General features: G+C 45.9%; 1 long non-coding RNA gene across 4 annotated transcripts; it reads left to right on the top strand.

Moving 5' to 3' along the window:
- The first annotated feature begins 4,468 nt into the window (after window positions 1-4,468).
- Window positions 4,469-8,396, top strand: LOC132085100 (uncharacterized). Of its 4 annotated transcripts, none has more exons than XR_009420148.1 (5): window positions 4,469-5,022; window positions 5,647-5,710; window positions 6,408-6,483; window positions 6,601-7,368; window positions 8,141-8,396. It is a non-coding gene; the product is annotated as an uncharacterized LOC132085100 (long non-coding RNA). The 4 variants fall into 4 exon arrangements; XR_009420150.1 differs by having other exon boundaries at window positions 8,052-8,396; XR_009420147.1 differs by lacking the exon at window positions 8,141-8,396 and adding an exon at window positions 7,963-8,139.
- The last annotated feature ends 5,244 nt before the right edge of the window (window positions 8,397-13,640 follow it).

Here is a 13,640-nt window from a genome sequence, read left to right as displayed (position 1 = left end):
GTCACTTTCTGTGTCACGGGTGTGTGCACACATTTTTTGCCGGAGCTGTTCTGCCCTGCCGCATGGCCTGCTGCAATAGGACAAGCCTTGGGGAGTTGAAATTTGTAATGTGGGCTGTACTTGGGCTCTAGATGTTGTTCCTAGATTGACATATGGTGTTTGCAGCTTGTGAGTTATCCTGGTGATGTTTGACATGTGTTCTAACTTTCTTTCAGGTGCAGATGCATTCCACGTGTGGCAGAGGGTCAGGGTTAGGAGGTGCTGGGCCTTCTTAGGAGCGCGGTGAGTAGCAGAGTGGTGGGGTTTTGGCCGATGCGGTGCCAAGATCAGGCCCTGATGTTTGGTTCTCTTTAATCTAGCTGTCTGAGAGACACCAGCCCGGTGCCAGCAGGACCTTCCCATCTGATGAGGTGGCCTTTCTTTGCACCTGACAGGGACCAGCATCCCCAGATGTATGAGAGATAAGTAGAGGGCCATGACCCACAGAGGGGCTGAAAGCATGGTGCTGGTTTGGGGATTACAGGGAGGGGGTTTTGAGTCCAGTTTGGAGGTGGGGGGGTGTTAATGAAGTGGCCGCTTAGGCCCCATAGAAGCCAAGTCTCACTTTTGATCACAGTGCTGAAGTGTGCAGCAGGGCAGAGCAGTCCCGGTGTGTCTCGTGTCACTTGTCTGTTGTGCATTGTGTGTTGTTTGTGTATCCCATGTCCTTTACCTTAGGGGTGCCTGTCATTAATCTTGGCATCATTGTTAGCATCTGTGATCTCTGCATTCCCTGTCCTGGCACCCAGGCCACAGAACTTTTGACTGGGGAGCTCAGACCGGCGTCAGACTCTCTTCTGTCTTTGGAAGCATCGCATCTGATGTCTTGTCAGGTCTTGGTCTGGGCTGTATGGACAGCTATGCCCCCACCTGGATCCATTTTGGTGGATTAGGACTTGGCGTAATATGAGGTTAGGTAGAGGATTCTGACCGTAGGATTCCTAGGCATCCATCTTTGCAGTTCTTAGAAGAAATCATTCAGTTATCATCTTCTTCCTTCGGGGTTCTCTGAGCCTCATCAGCTCACCATCAGTTTGAACTCGGTCATCTCCTTTTGCATTCTCTCAGTCCTTGCAGCCATTTTCCTTGCCTAGAATTTTCTGTCTGTGTTGTGTCCCCGTTGTCTGTCCTGTCCTGTCCATCCTGTGTCACGGCTGTCAGCACACATTTGTGCCCGAGCTGCTCTGCCCTGCCGCATAGCCTGGTGCAATAGGAGAGGGCCCGGGGATTTGTAATGTGCAGTGTGGGGTGTAGTTGGACTCTAGATGGGATTTGTAGATGGACACAGGATATCTGGAGCTCTTCAGTTATCATTGAACCGTCTGACTGTTGTCCTAACTTTTTTTTCAGATGCACCTCCTCAGATGACTGCAGTAGTTGTGTAGGTTCCTTCTTCTGAAAGGGAATAGGGCGCAAGAATTCATCTTCCAGAGAATTTTTGCAAGTCCTGGCTTGTATTGTATCTGCCTATGGTGGCTTATGTTCTATGTACCTATACATCTGTCTTCTATTGGATTTTGGGTAGAAAATTTATCAGTCCAGAGAGGAGACAAGTCCTAGCTGTCAGATAGCCACTCGTTGACCCTTCCTGTCGTCTCACAGGTCCCCGAGGCTGCTGATTTCCCCAGGATCTGCCATTTTACCTCAAGGAGCGGCAGCCAGAAGATGTGTCACAGCACGTTCTTCAGCATCTCGAGTAAGGGCCGCAGTGAGCATTTAAGTGGAAAGATTGTGTGAGCGTGTGTGAGAGCACGTGGCTGTGTCTGTCTGTGTCTGCTCGTTTCTGCGTGTGTGAGTGCATGCTGACTGGATTTAACCTTGTGTGTGTGACTTTTGCTTTCCAGGTTTTGTGACTCCTTGTTAAATTTAGAATAAAAAATCCCCAGCCGGGTTGTATTGCATGAACTGACATGATATGTACCGATTTTGGCTTAAAACCCAGAAAACCAGACGAAGATGAGCAGGAAAAAACCAGAAAAAAACCACATGATGGACAAGAAAAAAACCCAGAAAAAGCCCAGGATGGGCAAGAAAGCAACGAGAAAAAAACCCCAGAAAATAATCCCAGATGGGCAAGAAAAAAACGTAGAAAAACCCCAGAAAATCACCCAAGATGGGCAAGAAAAAAACCCAGAAAAAAACCCAAAAAAAAAACTCTGAGATGGGCAAGAAGAAAACCAGAAAAAAGTCTGAAGATGGGCAAGAAAAAACCCAGAAAAAACCCCCAAGATGGACAAGAAATAACCCAGAAAAAAATTCGAAGAAGGGCAAGAAAAGACCCAGAAAACACCCAGAAAAAAATCGCAACCCAAGTATAAATATAGAAATGTTTGTCAAGTATATGCAAATATATAAAGAAATGTTAAATTATTTGAAATATAAAATAACATAAATATAACATTTATACAGTATTACTTGTGTTATGGATCATATTGATTTTTATTTATTTCCTATAATACACTACAATATTTATATCAATTTTACATCTATCATATCTATCATTTGTTATATGTTATACCAGATTGATATACTCTAGGTTTTTTTAAGTAGTTTAAAATAAAGGGGATTTTTTTTTTTATTTGGCAAAAGCAGGTGTTTTAGTATAAACATTATAAATACAAATAATATAAAGGTAGAAATCTAAGAATAGAAATAGATCATAAATAGCTGAAGGTTAATATAAAAATTAAAAATGTAAGGAAAAATAAGTTGTAGCAGTAGATATGGTACATAATTAGGAAAATAATTTATCTCTTATTTGAATAGGATACATGTTATACATAATGATTAATATAATACTTAAGTATAAACTGCAAATATAAATGTGAATATAGTCATGAGCGCTATAAATATAAAAATATTTCAATGTAGTTTAAAAGAATAGAGCTTTTTTGTATTTATTTAGTTAGGATGGGATTTGTATTTTAAATAGTGAAAGCATGATAGAAATGTAATTTTAGACATAGAAATATGCAATCAATGTGGAAAGATATTTATAAAAGCACAAAATATAAGTAAATATAAATAATAGAAATAGAATGATGTTATATAAATTACATGCTACATCAATGTCCACTATAGCTATGCATGTGAATATAAATACGAAAAATGGAAATAAAAAATTTATTTAAACATGGCTTTAAAGCAAGGGGCCTTGTTTTATTCTGGTGGGGTAAGAGGCAGGTTTTTGGCATTTATTTCAGAGCAGTTTTCGGCGGGGGTCGCCCCTGTTCTTTTTTGCCGTCTTCGCTGCCCGCAGCCCCGAGGCGCGCTGCGCCCCCGGCTGGGGCGGGCGGCAGTGCTGCCGCCTTGTGGGCAGAGCGCGGTACTGCAGCCCTGCGCCGAGAGGCCGCCACCTTGGGAGTGGCGCGTCGCGGATGTCGCGGACTTTTGGTTGACCTTCTCAACAGGGCGGCGAAAAGGGCGGGGAAGTGGAGGACCGGGGTGGGTGTCACTGGACTGCCTGCATGGAATACCGACCCCGGCGCGGCCCCGGTGGTATTTTCTGTGACGTTTCAAGTGTACCCGACACATGCTGTGGTCTCAGCGGCGCCGCGGGCGGGCGTATTTCGGCGGGTTTGTGACAGGCATGTGGGGAAACGCCTCGCTGTGCCGGGGTCCTCTGACAGCCGCTTTCCCGCCCTGAGGGAGCCGAGCCGGGCCGAATTGTTCCGAAGAGCCGAAGAGCCGAGTGTGGGCGAAAACAGCCGAGTTTCCCCGAAGAGCCGAGTGTAGCCGAAAACAGCCGAGTTTCCCCGAAGAGCCGAGTGTGGCCGAAAACAGCCGAGTTTCACCGAAGAGCCGAGTGTGGCCGAACACAGCCGACTTGAGACGAAGAGCCGAGTGTAGCCGAACACAGCCGACTTGAGACGAAGAGCCGATGATAGCCGAGTGTAACCGATAGCCGACTGTAGCCGACATTGGCCGCATTTAGACAAAGAGCCGAATATGACCGACTTTAGCCCAACCGGGCCGAGTTCAGCCGAAGAGCCGGAAAAGCCGAATTTAGACGAAAAGCCGAACCGAAACGATTTTAGACCTAAGCCGAACCAAGCCTAATTTAGCCGAGTTTATTTAAACAGAACCGAACGACGCCGCAGCACTCTGCCTGCAGAGCGCCGGTGCAGACGGCAGGGGGCGGTGTATAAAGCGAGTATAAAATATCAACTGTATATAAGAAGGAATAAAAAGCTCTGTGTCATGTGCAGCAGTAGAAAATTTCAGGCTCCCAGGGAATAAATAGTTTTCTTTCAATCATTATAGTTTTGGGGTTTTTTTTACTCCCAGGTAGCCAGAAAGTTACTACTGCTGCTTTTTGATTCTAAAGCTAGGAAGGAAAACCAAGATTACAAATACAAGAAAAAGAAAGGGAAAGGGAAGGGGAAAAAAAGGAAAGGAAAGGAAAGAAAGCAGGAGAGCAGAAGGGAAGGGAAGGGAAAGGGGTGAAAAACAGCGTTAAAAAAAGAAAAAGAGTTGGAGGGGAAAAGAGAGGGCATTCGGGAGGAGCGGTCCTGCCTCAGGTCCTTCCCCGCCCTGGGGCGAAGGACCCGTTTGATGCCCGGGAGGGACTGCAGCTCCCGGTGGCGGGGGACGGAGCCGTGGCTGTCAGCCCGAGACTACAACTCCCGGCAGGCCCTGCTGCCGGCGCGGCGTGTGACGCAACGGCTATCGCGGCACATGAGTGGCTACCAGCCCGAGACTCCAACTCCCGGCAGGCCCTGCTGCCGGCGCGACGTGTGCCGCAACGGCCGACGCTGCCCGGGATTGTTCTCTAAATCGGCAGTAAATACAGCTGAGTAAAATTAGCTTGGTTTTCTTCCTTCTTTTTTAACTGAATTGTTTTTATTAAAAATACTATTTGAATATGTAGAAAAAGTGGGGATGTCCTGTACTATATCCTAGCTTTTCTTGTTTATAGGGTGCTCAGAAAACATGCGTCCCTTAGAGTCCCTCAGAAAGGTTCTCAGTGCGATCTCTACCAAGGTATGTATTTACTAATAAGTGATCCCTTTAGATATTTGCCTGTGTACCTTTTCCTGTAATTCAGAGCTTGCGTTCTGTGGGTTTTATGATAAACCTGTAAAATATGTAAGAATGCTTTTGCAAGTCTGAATCGTTGAAGGCAGCAGTAAGTGGATTTAGAGCCTGTTCTTGACCAGACAACGGGAAAAAGTGTGACTTTGATGCTGAACTTGTTTTTTTCATTTTTCATTTGACTTGTCTGGAATGATTTAGGAATAGAGAGAGCTAGAAAAAGAGAGAAATAGAATTGATTATGGAGCACTCCTCAAATGCTCACCACGATTCAGTGTAGAGCCGAAGTGAAGGGTGATGGAACAGAGCTCTGTGCTTTAGAAGGAAATAAATTTAAACCTGACCTCCGCACAGAGTCTCACTAACTTCTTTTGTTTTAAAATACAAAATATTATTAGGAAGTGTTGGAAGTTAGTGTTTTGGGAAAGAAACGGCAGTTCCACAGAACATTCCATTTAACAGAGGCTCTGGGAACGATTCATGTTGTAACTGCTGTCACTGCAATCAGTTGGTGGTTCAGCCTTGAAATGTGCACTTGCCCTTCTATAAAGCACTGTTTTGTTTGCCTTTCAGTGCTATGAGTCTTGATAAATTGGAGAAGAGCCCAAGAGAAATTTTTCATCCCTTGATATAAAAGGTAGGAAGTGACTTTTTTTGGTTTGGTTCTTTTTCTTTATTATTTCCTGGAAATAAAAGTAATTAAGTATAGGTACTACTGGTTTGTTTCTTCCAGTAGCAGATGATAACAATAGCAGTAGTAATAGTAAAAATAATAATAGAAATAATAATAATAGCAATGTAATACTACCTAAACTGTCTTTATCCATTGAACTGGCCATTTCAAATCAAAACTTCTAAACACAAATCAAACCATCATCCTCGTAGAATCTTTCACAGCAGTGGGCTATAGATCCTGGTTTTGTTGACAGGATTTATTGGTTCTGGAATAGCAAGAGGGAAGTACAAGCCTAACTACTTCTAGCTCACAGACCCATCCAGTGAATACTGCTTTGTGTTTTGGTGGGCTTGTGATGACTTTGAAATCAATTGCTCATTCCAGTAAAAAAAATTAATGTTTTTTTGAACCTGACAGCAGAAATAACTTTAGGCACCAACTTAATAATAACAGATCACCAATTTAAGTTCATAATTTTATGCTGTACTATCAAAGTTTAAAGGTAAATTTTTACTTATTAGGAGATGGTATAAAGTGTATGTTCCAATGTGTTGGATGTATGCAAAGGTACATACGTACCCGAAAGTCCTTAGAGGAAACAAATTTTTACGTCTGCTGTTTGATTGTTTCTCATACAATATTTGGTTTTATTTCCCAGGGATCGGTGAATTTTAACTTTGGAGTCCTCTGTGCTAAGGATGCTCAGCCTACAGATGATGAAATGTTCAGTAATGGTGAGTTTTTCACCTTCTCTTTAATTGCTATGCTGATCTGAATAAGAAAAAAACAAAAGCAAGAGAAAAAAAAAGGATGGTTTATTATTTTTTACGCTGTTATGTTTGTTTCCTCAGTATTTGCTGCAGCTCTGCGAACCCAAGCTTTGGGTTCCTTCTGTCCCACTGGGAGTTGCCCAGTTTGGTTGCATCTGGTGAAATTCACCCTGAGACCTTACAGAGCTAGCTCAAACTACGTGAGAGCCATTTGCAGTTCTCTCCAGACACCTGGAGAATGGGTGATGTTTCTGAGGGTCTGGCAAGTATACTTCTATCAAAACTCAGTCTGTGAAATTTCTGGGGAAAACCCTTCTGTGTCCTGAAGGGTTCAAACTCTGGTGAGGATCCAGTTATCAGGTGCTCACCTGGATGGTTCCAGCTCTTAAAGTGAACACTTGTACTCTTACCCTGTAGTTTACATCTATTGTATTTTTGTTATTTTGCAAGATTTTACGGCTTTGCAAAATATTGTGCGTTTCACTCTTTGGAACCTCTCAGATGGTTCTTTGGTGCAGCACCACCTCATGGGACACTTGGCTGCCGTCCTGAAGGGGTTGGTCGCTAGAATTGTAAATCCTGGAGAGTTTGTAAGTCTTCTGTCCCCAGGGAGGTACCATGCTTTGTTTACTTTTGTTCTGTTTGTTAGGCGCTGCTTCTCATTGGAAGTATGAATTTCAAACTACCCTGTTCTTATTTTAACTGTTTTCCTGGTTCTCTCCCTACGGCAGGGAAAGACTCTCGTATCCTTGTCGTCGGGCTCGGTGCTGTCCAAGAAGATGCAGAGACTAAAAAAATCATAAGAAGCAAAATATGACTGCAGGGAAAACAAGCTGGAGAGAACAAAAGGTGATATTGTTATCCTTACCCTGTATTAGAAACATCCGCTGTGCTTTGATGCTGGCAGCTGCCAGGGGCTTGTTAGCTCTTTGTAGGCAGGTGTAGGTGTTCACTTGTAGGTTTTTTCTCTGGACAAGTCAATTCAAACTTTGCTAAGCTTATATTTGCAAATTACTCTCTAGCACAGTCCAGCATGACATTTTTGAATGTTGTAAAAATACCATGTTACTTGGAAATTGCTAATGATGAGAAGCTTTAGGGAAAAATAAGATGTCAGGGTTGGGAGATGTGAGAAGAATTTTGAGGGGATGTTAGACTGAAATAAAGCACACTTGAAGCTGGACTGGCACGCTGGCAGATCCCCTATTAAACAGTAGCGCTGAGATTAGCCTGGGGGTTGCCCATTGTTTCTGTAGAAATAAATGTTTTCTGGTCTTCAGAGGTAAGCTGCTTTGAAAAGCTGGAAGGCACAGCATAGTGACAATCCGTGTGCTTCGCATTAAAAATAGATTTCAGAAGGGTCCTAGGCTTTTGTCTTTTCCTAGAAGTCGATGTAATCCTATTGAGGAGTTTTTAATTCTGTGCTGCCATGTCATCGATCAGGGCCCTGTCGTACTAATCATCATACAGATGCAAAACAAAAAATCAGACCCTGTCCCGACCACTTAGAGCCCAGAACACGATTTCCTCAGGCTGCCATTTGTGTGCCATCGGTACTCACCACGGAAGCGAGCTGGGGATTGTTGCACCCGTTGGGAACAAACCGCTTCTCGTCACACAGAAATGGAATTGGGACGACGCCTCAGCCAGCCTCTCTCTCCTGAATCTGCAGCAGAGCAGTTCCAGTCCATGCGGGCAATCCAGCTCCTGACGATCTGAGCGCACGGAGCAGCGCTCAGCTGCTGTGGGGGGCTCAGGGAGGGCAGAGTGTGCATTGTCATCTTCCTGAACCTACAGACGCGAATCAAAGTGAGAAGCCACAGGGTGGAAATCAGTCGCATATATGCTAAATAAAACTTGCAGGTTTTTTTTAAGAATTGTTTTTGCTTGTTCTTTGTTGTGCTTCTGTGCTTAGAAAACCTCCCTTTACAATCAGTTCAATTCATCAATTGAACCTTTGTTTGCAGACTCTCACTGAGCAGAATTTGTTGCAGACTCAGTGCACGCTGTGCAGGCCTCCCGGGAGTGTGAGGAGCTCACGTGTGCTACTTTTTGCTTTAGGACGCTCTGAGGTATTTATTCCTTTTGGGATACATGATGAGAATTCCCAAGAGAGGTAGTTATAAGGTATGACATCGGGAAAAAGCCTGTGTGGTTGGAATGTTGTTGCTGTCAAAAGTTAATTTTTTCTTAGCCAGTAGTTAGCTTTTTGCTTTATTTTTGTGGTATCAATATTTTATTGTTTAAAAAATTCCTTCAAAATAACTTCAGTGGTCGCCCACCAGTACCTTGTTCAGATTTGCCTATTTGCTTGTAGCTGAAATGTTCACATCTTGTTTATCATTCTATTTAAGAAACTGCTGCCCAGCCAACTAATAACTGAATATCCATCTGTCTAGGACACGGGGAGAGGATTTAGGTAATGTCTTTATTTCCAGAAAAAAGTTCCAGTGTAGTTTCTAAATAGAGGAGAAGGGGGTGAAGACTCGGGGCTCTGATGCCGTTGGGGCACCCCAAGGTCCCCAGGAGAGGGGGCCCCACTGCGGTGCAGGAGCAGGTGTGTTCTCATGTAATATTGAACAAATTATAAATATAAATATGAAAATTATAAACATGAAAATATTTTTAAAATACTTAAGTAAAGCGGGTTTTCTTTATTGGTCAATAGGCAGTGTTTTGATTGTAAAAATTATAAATGCAAATAATATAAAGGTAGAAATCTAAGTTTAGAAATATATAATAAATACATACAGATAAATATAAAAATTTAAAATATCAGAAAAAATTAGTTGTAGCAGTAGATATTATACATAATTTAAATAATAATTTAAATCTATTTGAAAATTTTATATATATAATATATCATTATTAATGTAATACATCCAAAGAAACGATAAATTAAAATATGAATGTATAATTATACAAAGTATAAATAAAAAATATTTCAGTATCCTTTAAAAGAAGGGTTTTTTTATTTATTTGGTTAGAGACGGGGTTTTTATTTGGAATAATGGAAGTATTATAGAAGTATAAAATTAAATATAGAAATATACAGTCAATATAGAAAGATATTTGTAAAAACACGAGCGAACGACGCCTCCTTCGGCCGAACCAAGGCGAGACCGGCGGAACCTGACGGCCTCGAGCGAACCGAGGCCAGGCTTGCGAGGCTGCCTGAACGGAGCCGAGCTCAGCCGAACCGAGCCCGCTGCTCTCGTGCGCGCTAATTAGCGCGAGTGCGGTCACTGCCCAATGAGCTCCTGTGCCACGCCGCGCTCCCGATCGTGTCCGTGCGATGGCCGGGCCGCCCGCGGGACGCGGCAGCAGGAGAGCCCCGAGCCGGGCGAGTTTAACGTGAGGCGGCGCCGCTTGCCCGCCGTCAGGGAGCCGAGCCGAGGCGAGCTCAGCCGAACGCGGAGAGAGCGGCTCCGAGTTGGGCCGAAGCGAGCCGAGCCGCGCCGAGGGCAGAGAGCGGCTCCGAGTTCGGCCGAAGAGAGCCGAGGCGCGCCGAGCGCACTGATCGGCTCCGAGTTCGGCCGAGGCGAGCCGGGCCGCGCAGAGAGTGGCTCCGAGTTCGACCGAAGCGAGCCGAGCCGCGCCGAGCGCAGAGAGCGGCTCCGAGTTGGGCCGAAGCGAGCCGAGCCGCGCCGGGCGCACAGAGAGGCTCCGAGTTCGGCCGAAGAGAGCCGAGCCGCGCCGGGCGCACAGAGAGGCTCCGAGTTCGGCCGAAGCGAGCCGAGCCGCGCCGGGCGCACAGAGAGGCTCCGAGTTCGGCCGAAGCGAGCCGAGCCGCGCCGGGCGCACTGATCGGCTCCGAGTTCGGCCGAAGCGAGCCGAGCCGCGCCGGGCGCAGAGAGCGGCTCCGAGTTCGGCCGAAGCGAGCCGAGCCGCGCCGGGCGCACAGAGAGGCTCCGAGTTCGGCCGAAGCGAGCCGAGGCGCGCCGAGCGCAGAGAGCGGCTCCGAGTTCGGCCGAAGCGAGCCGAGCCGCGCCGGGCGCACAGAGCGGCTCCGAGTTCGGCCGAAGCGAGCCGAGCCGCGCCGGGCGCAGAGAGCGGCTCCGAGTTCGGCCGAAGCGAGCCGAGCCGCGCCGGGCGCACAGAGAGGCTCCGAGTTCGGCCGAAGCGAGCCGAGCCGCGCCGAGCGCAGAGAGCGGCTCCGAGTTCGGCCGAAGCGAGGCGATCCGTGCCGAAGGGTCGAGTCCAGCCGAATGCAGATGACAATGGCCGAGTTTAGCCGATTACAGCCGCATTTAGCCGAGCAGCTGTGAGCCTTGCACGCTTGAGGTGAGCGTGCATCGTTGCCGGCCTGGGATTGAGTGAAATGCACTAAGGAAACCAGCTCTGGGGAGGGAGGCAGGGAAATCCTCTCTTAACGTTTACCAATTCGTCCGTCAAACTCATCACGGCAGGACAGAGTGAAGACTGAAAGTGTAAGAAGATGTGGAGGGAAACAGAGAATCTGGCAGGAGCATCGAACGCACAAGTGCACGAATTTTGCTTTTTGCTTGGATGTAAACTCAGAAGTTGTAAGGAATTTGGGAAGGAGAAGGGACATTTCAGAAGGAGAAGAAGTTGTTGTTGGAGTCCTGGCAAAAGCTTTAAAAAAAAAAAAAAAAGTGGTTTCTTTTTTCTTCACTATTATATTCTTTGGTGGTATATGGTGTGCTGTTTTATTTCTTGGTGTTATTAGCTCTGTGTAAATTGATTTTTGAGTCAAGCTAACTTTGCATGGGTTGTTTTGTATTTGAGGTAGGATCAATTTCAAGAGGTTTCTTTCACAGACTTCTGATAGGTATTACTGGGATTTTGGTTTTGTTTACTGTATGCATAAACATAGAGATTTGGTAGGGCCAGCTGGGCTGCTGGAGTTTTGGGTGTGAATTTATTAGATGGCTTTTGTTAAACACAGAATAATTATGTAAGGTAACAGCAAATTACCCAATTACCCAATTGATCTAGCTATGTAACCTTACCACAAAGTTTTATATCTTGCCAGTTTTCTGTTCTTCTGCTCCAAGTAGTTGTTGCAAAAAAAGAAAGCACTGTTACTTTTCTGAAAAGTTTTCTTCTATAACAAGCCCTTTACTGCCCTTGAATGTGAGTCAGAGGAGCCAAACAGCTGCAGCTGCTCTGAGGGCTTGGTGGGATTCGCCCCCTCCCTTTTCCTGGGTGCCATGGGAACGAGAGGCGGGCACAATCAGGGGTATATTAACCCCAGCCGTGGCTGAGGGGCTTCATTCCCTCTCTGGGATGTGCTGGGTTAAGAGCTCTCCTCATTTCAGTGAAGAGGCTTTTTCAGCCCGTCTCAGCATCTTTTCAGCAGGTGTTTCTGGGCATCTAAAGCACAGAGGCTTGGAAGATTCTGTGAAGAAAACAGCATGGAATACAGGGAGTATTTAGGTTTGTGATTTTGGGTTTTGTGTTTAGGAGTGGTAAGGTGCTTTTGTAATTTTTAGTTTTGCTCTGGTTGTTTTTTTGGTTGGATTTCTTTTGGTGGAATTTTTGGTTTTTTTTGGTTTTCATTTTGGGGTTTTTAGTTGGTTTTTGTGGGGGTTTTGGATTTTTTGATGTTTTCTGTGGTTTTTTTGTTTCGGTGGGGAGTTAGGTGTTTTGGGATTTATTGTTTGTGTGGGTTTTGTTTGTTTGGTTTTTTTTCTTTGTTTGTTTTTGGGATTGGTTTTGTTGGGGTTTTTTTTGTTTTGTTTTTTTTTTTAATTGAGGAGTGCAACTCCCTGAAATTCCAAGCTGTGTCAAGCACAACATTTTATTCAGCAGATTGATCATGTCACAAGAGGGATCCGCCCAAGGTCCAAGATGATGTTTGAGATTGAGGCTTCAGGTGAGTTGAGGATTGTGACTGGGAGAGGGAGGGTGAGCAGTTAGGAGTTCTTGGGAGGGAGTTTGCAGGCAGCAGGGTGAGAAAGGGTCTTTATTTGTTTATTTGAGGCCTCCCCCACACAAGGCTTCTCAGAAGCCTAGCAGAGGCATTCCCATGTCTTACAGCACACAAGGTCATCCACTGCACTCAGGGGAATGCCATTTAACTTTGCCTTTCTCTAACCCAGGTGCCACTCCTAATGAAGGCCTTGGAATCATGATGAAGCTGGAGCCTGAAGGAGCCAGGCACACTCAGGAGAGGGCAAGTAGCTGACTTGGTGGGATTTGGCCCACATAACTCTGGACTCATACTTTGGTTTTGGTTTTCTTTATTGTAGCTCACCGAGAGGCTCACAGGCCATCACGAGGCCCTCCGAGGCAGACTCATTTCAGGTGCAACGTGGATTCCCATCACCGATCATCCAAAAGATAAGTCGAGGGCCTTGGCCTGGAGATGAGAGAATAGTGGGTTGGGAGTTCTTGGGGCAGATTTGAAAATTGGCAGCCGGAAAAGCAATCTTCTCCAAGGGCCTCTTAGGACAGCTAAAGGGAGAGGCTCTACTTTTGATGGCAGCTTTCAGGCGGGCAGTGCAGAACAGCTCCGGTCTGTGTTGTGTTGTCCAGTGTTCTGTGTTCCCTAGTGTGTCTTTGGGGTCCCTTTTGCCTTCTCCCCTCGAGACCCTCACCACAAGCATGATGTGTCGTGTTTCATGTCCCCCCTGTTTGCCACTTTCTGTGTCACGGGTGTGTGCACACATTTTTTGCCGGAGCTGTTCTGCCCTGCCGCATGGCCTGCTGCAGTAGGAGAAACCGTGGGGCGTTGGAATTTGTAATGCTGGCTGTACTTGGGCTCTAGATGCTATTCTTAGATTGACATAAGGTGTTTGCACCTTTTGAGTTATCCTGGTGGTGTTTGGCATATGTTGTAACTTTCTTTCAGGTGCAGACGCATTCCATGTGTGGCCGGGGGTCAGAGTTAGGAGGTGTCGGGCCTTCTTAGGAGTGCGGTGAGTAGCTGAGTGGTGGGGTTTTGGCCGATGCGGTGCCAAGATCAGGGACTGATGTTTGGTTCTCTTTAATACAGCTGTCTGAGAGACACCAGCCTGGTGCCAGCAGGACCTTCCCAGCTGACGAGGTGGCCTTTCTTTGCACCTGACAGGGACCAGCATCCCCAGATGTCTGAGAGATAAGTAGAGGGCTGTGACCCACAGAGGGGATGAAAGCACGGTGCTGGTTTGGGAATT

This window comes from Ammospiza nelsoni, chromosome 28 (assembly GCF_027579445.1).
Source record: "Ammospiza nelsoni isolate bAmmNel1 chromosome 28, bAmmNel1.pri, whole genome shotgun sequence".
NCBI lineage: Eukaryota > Metazoa > Chordata > Aves > Passeriformes > Passerellidae > Ammospiza > Ammospiza nelsoni.
The sequence above is the reverse complement of the archived record's forward strand: the minus strand, read 5'-3'. Positions and strand labels throughout refer to the sequence as shown.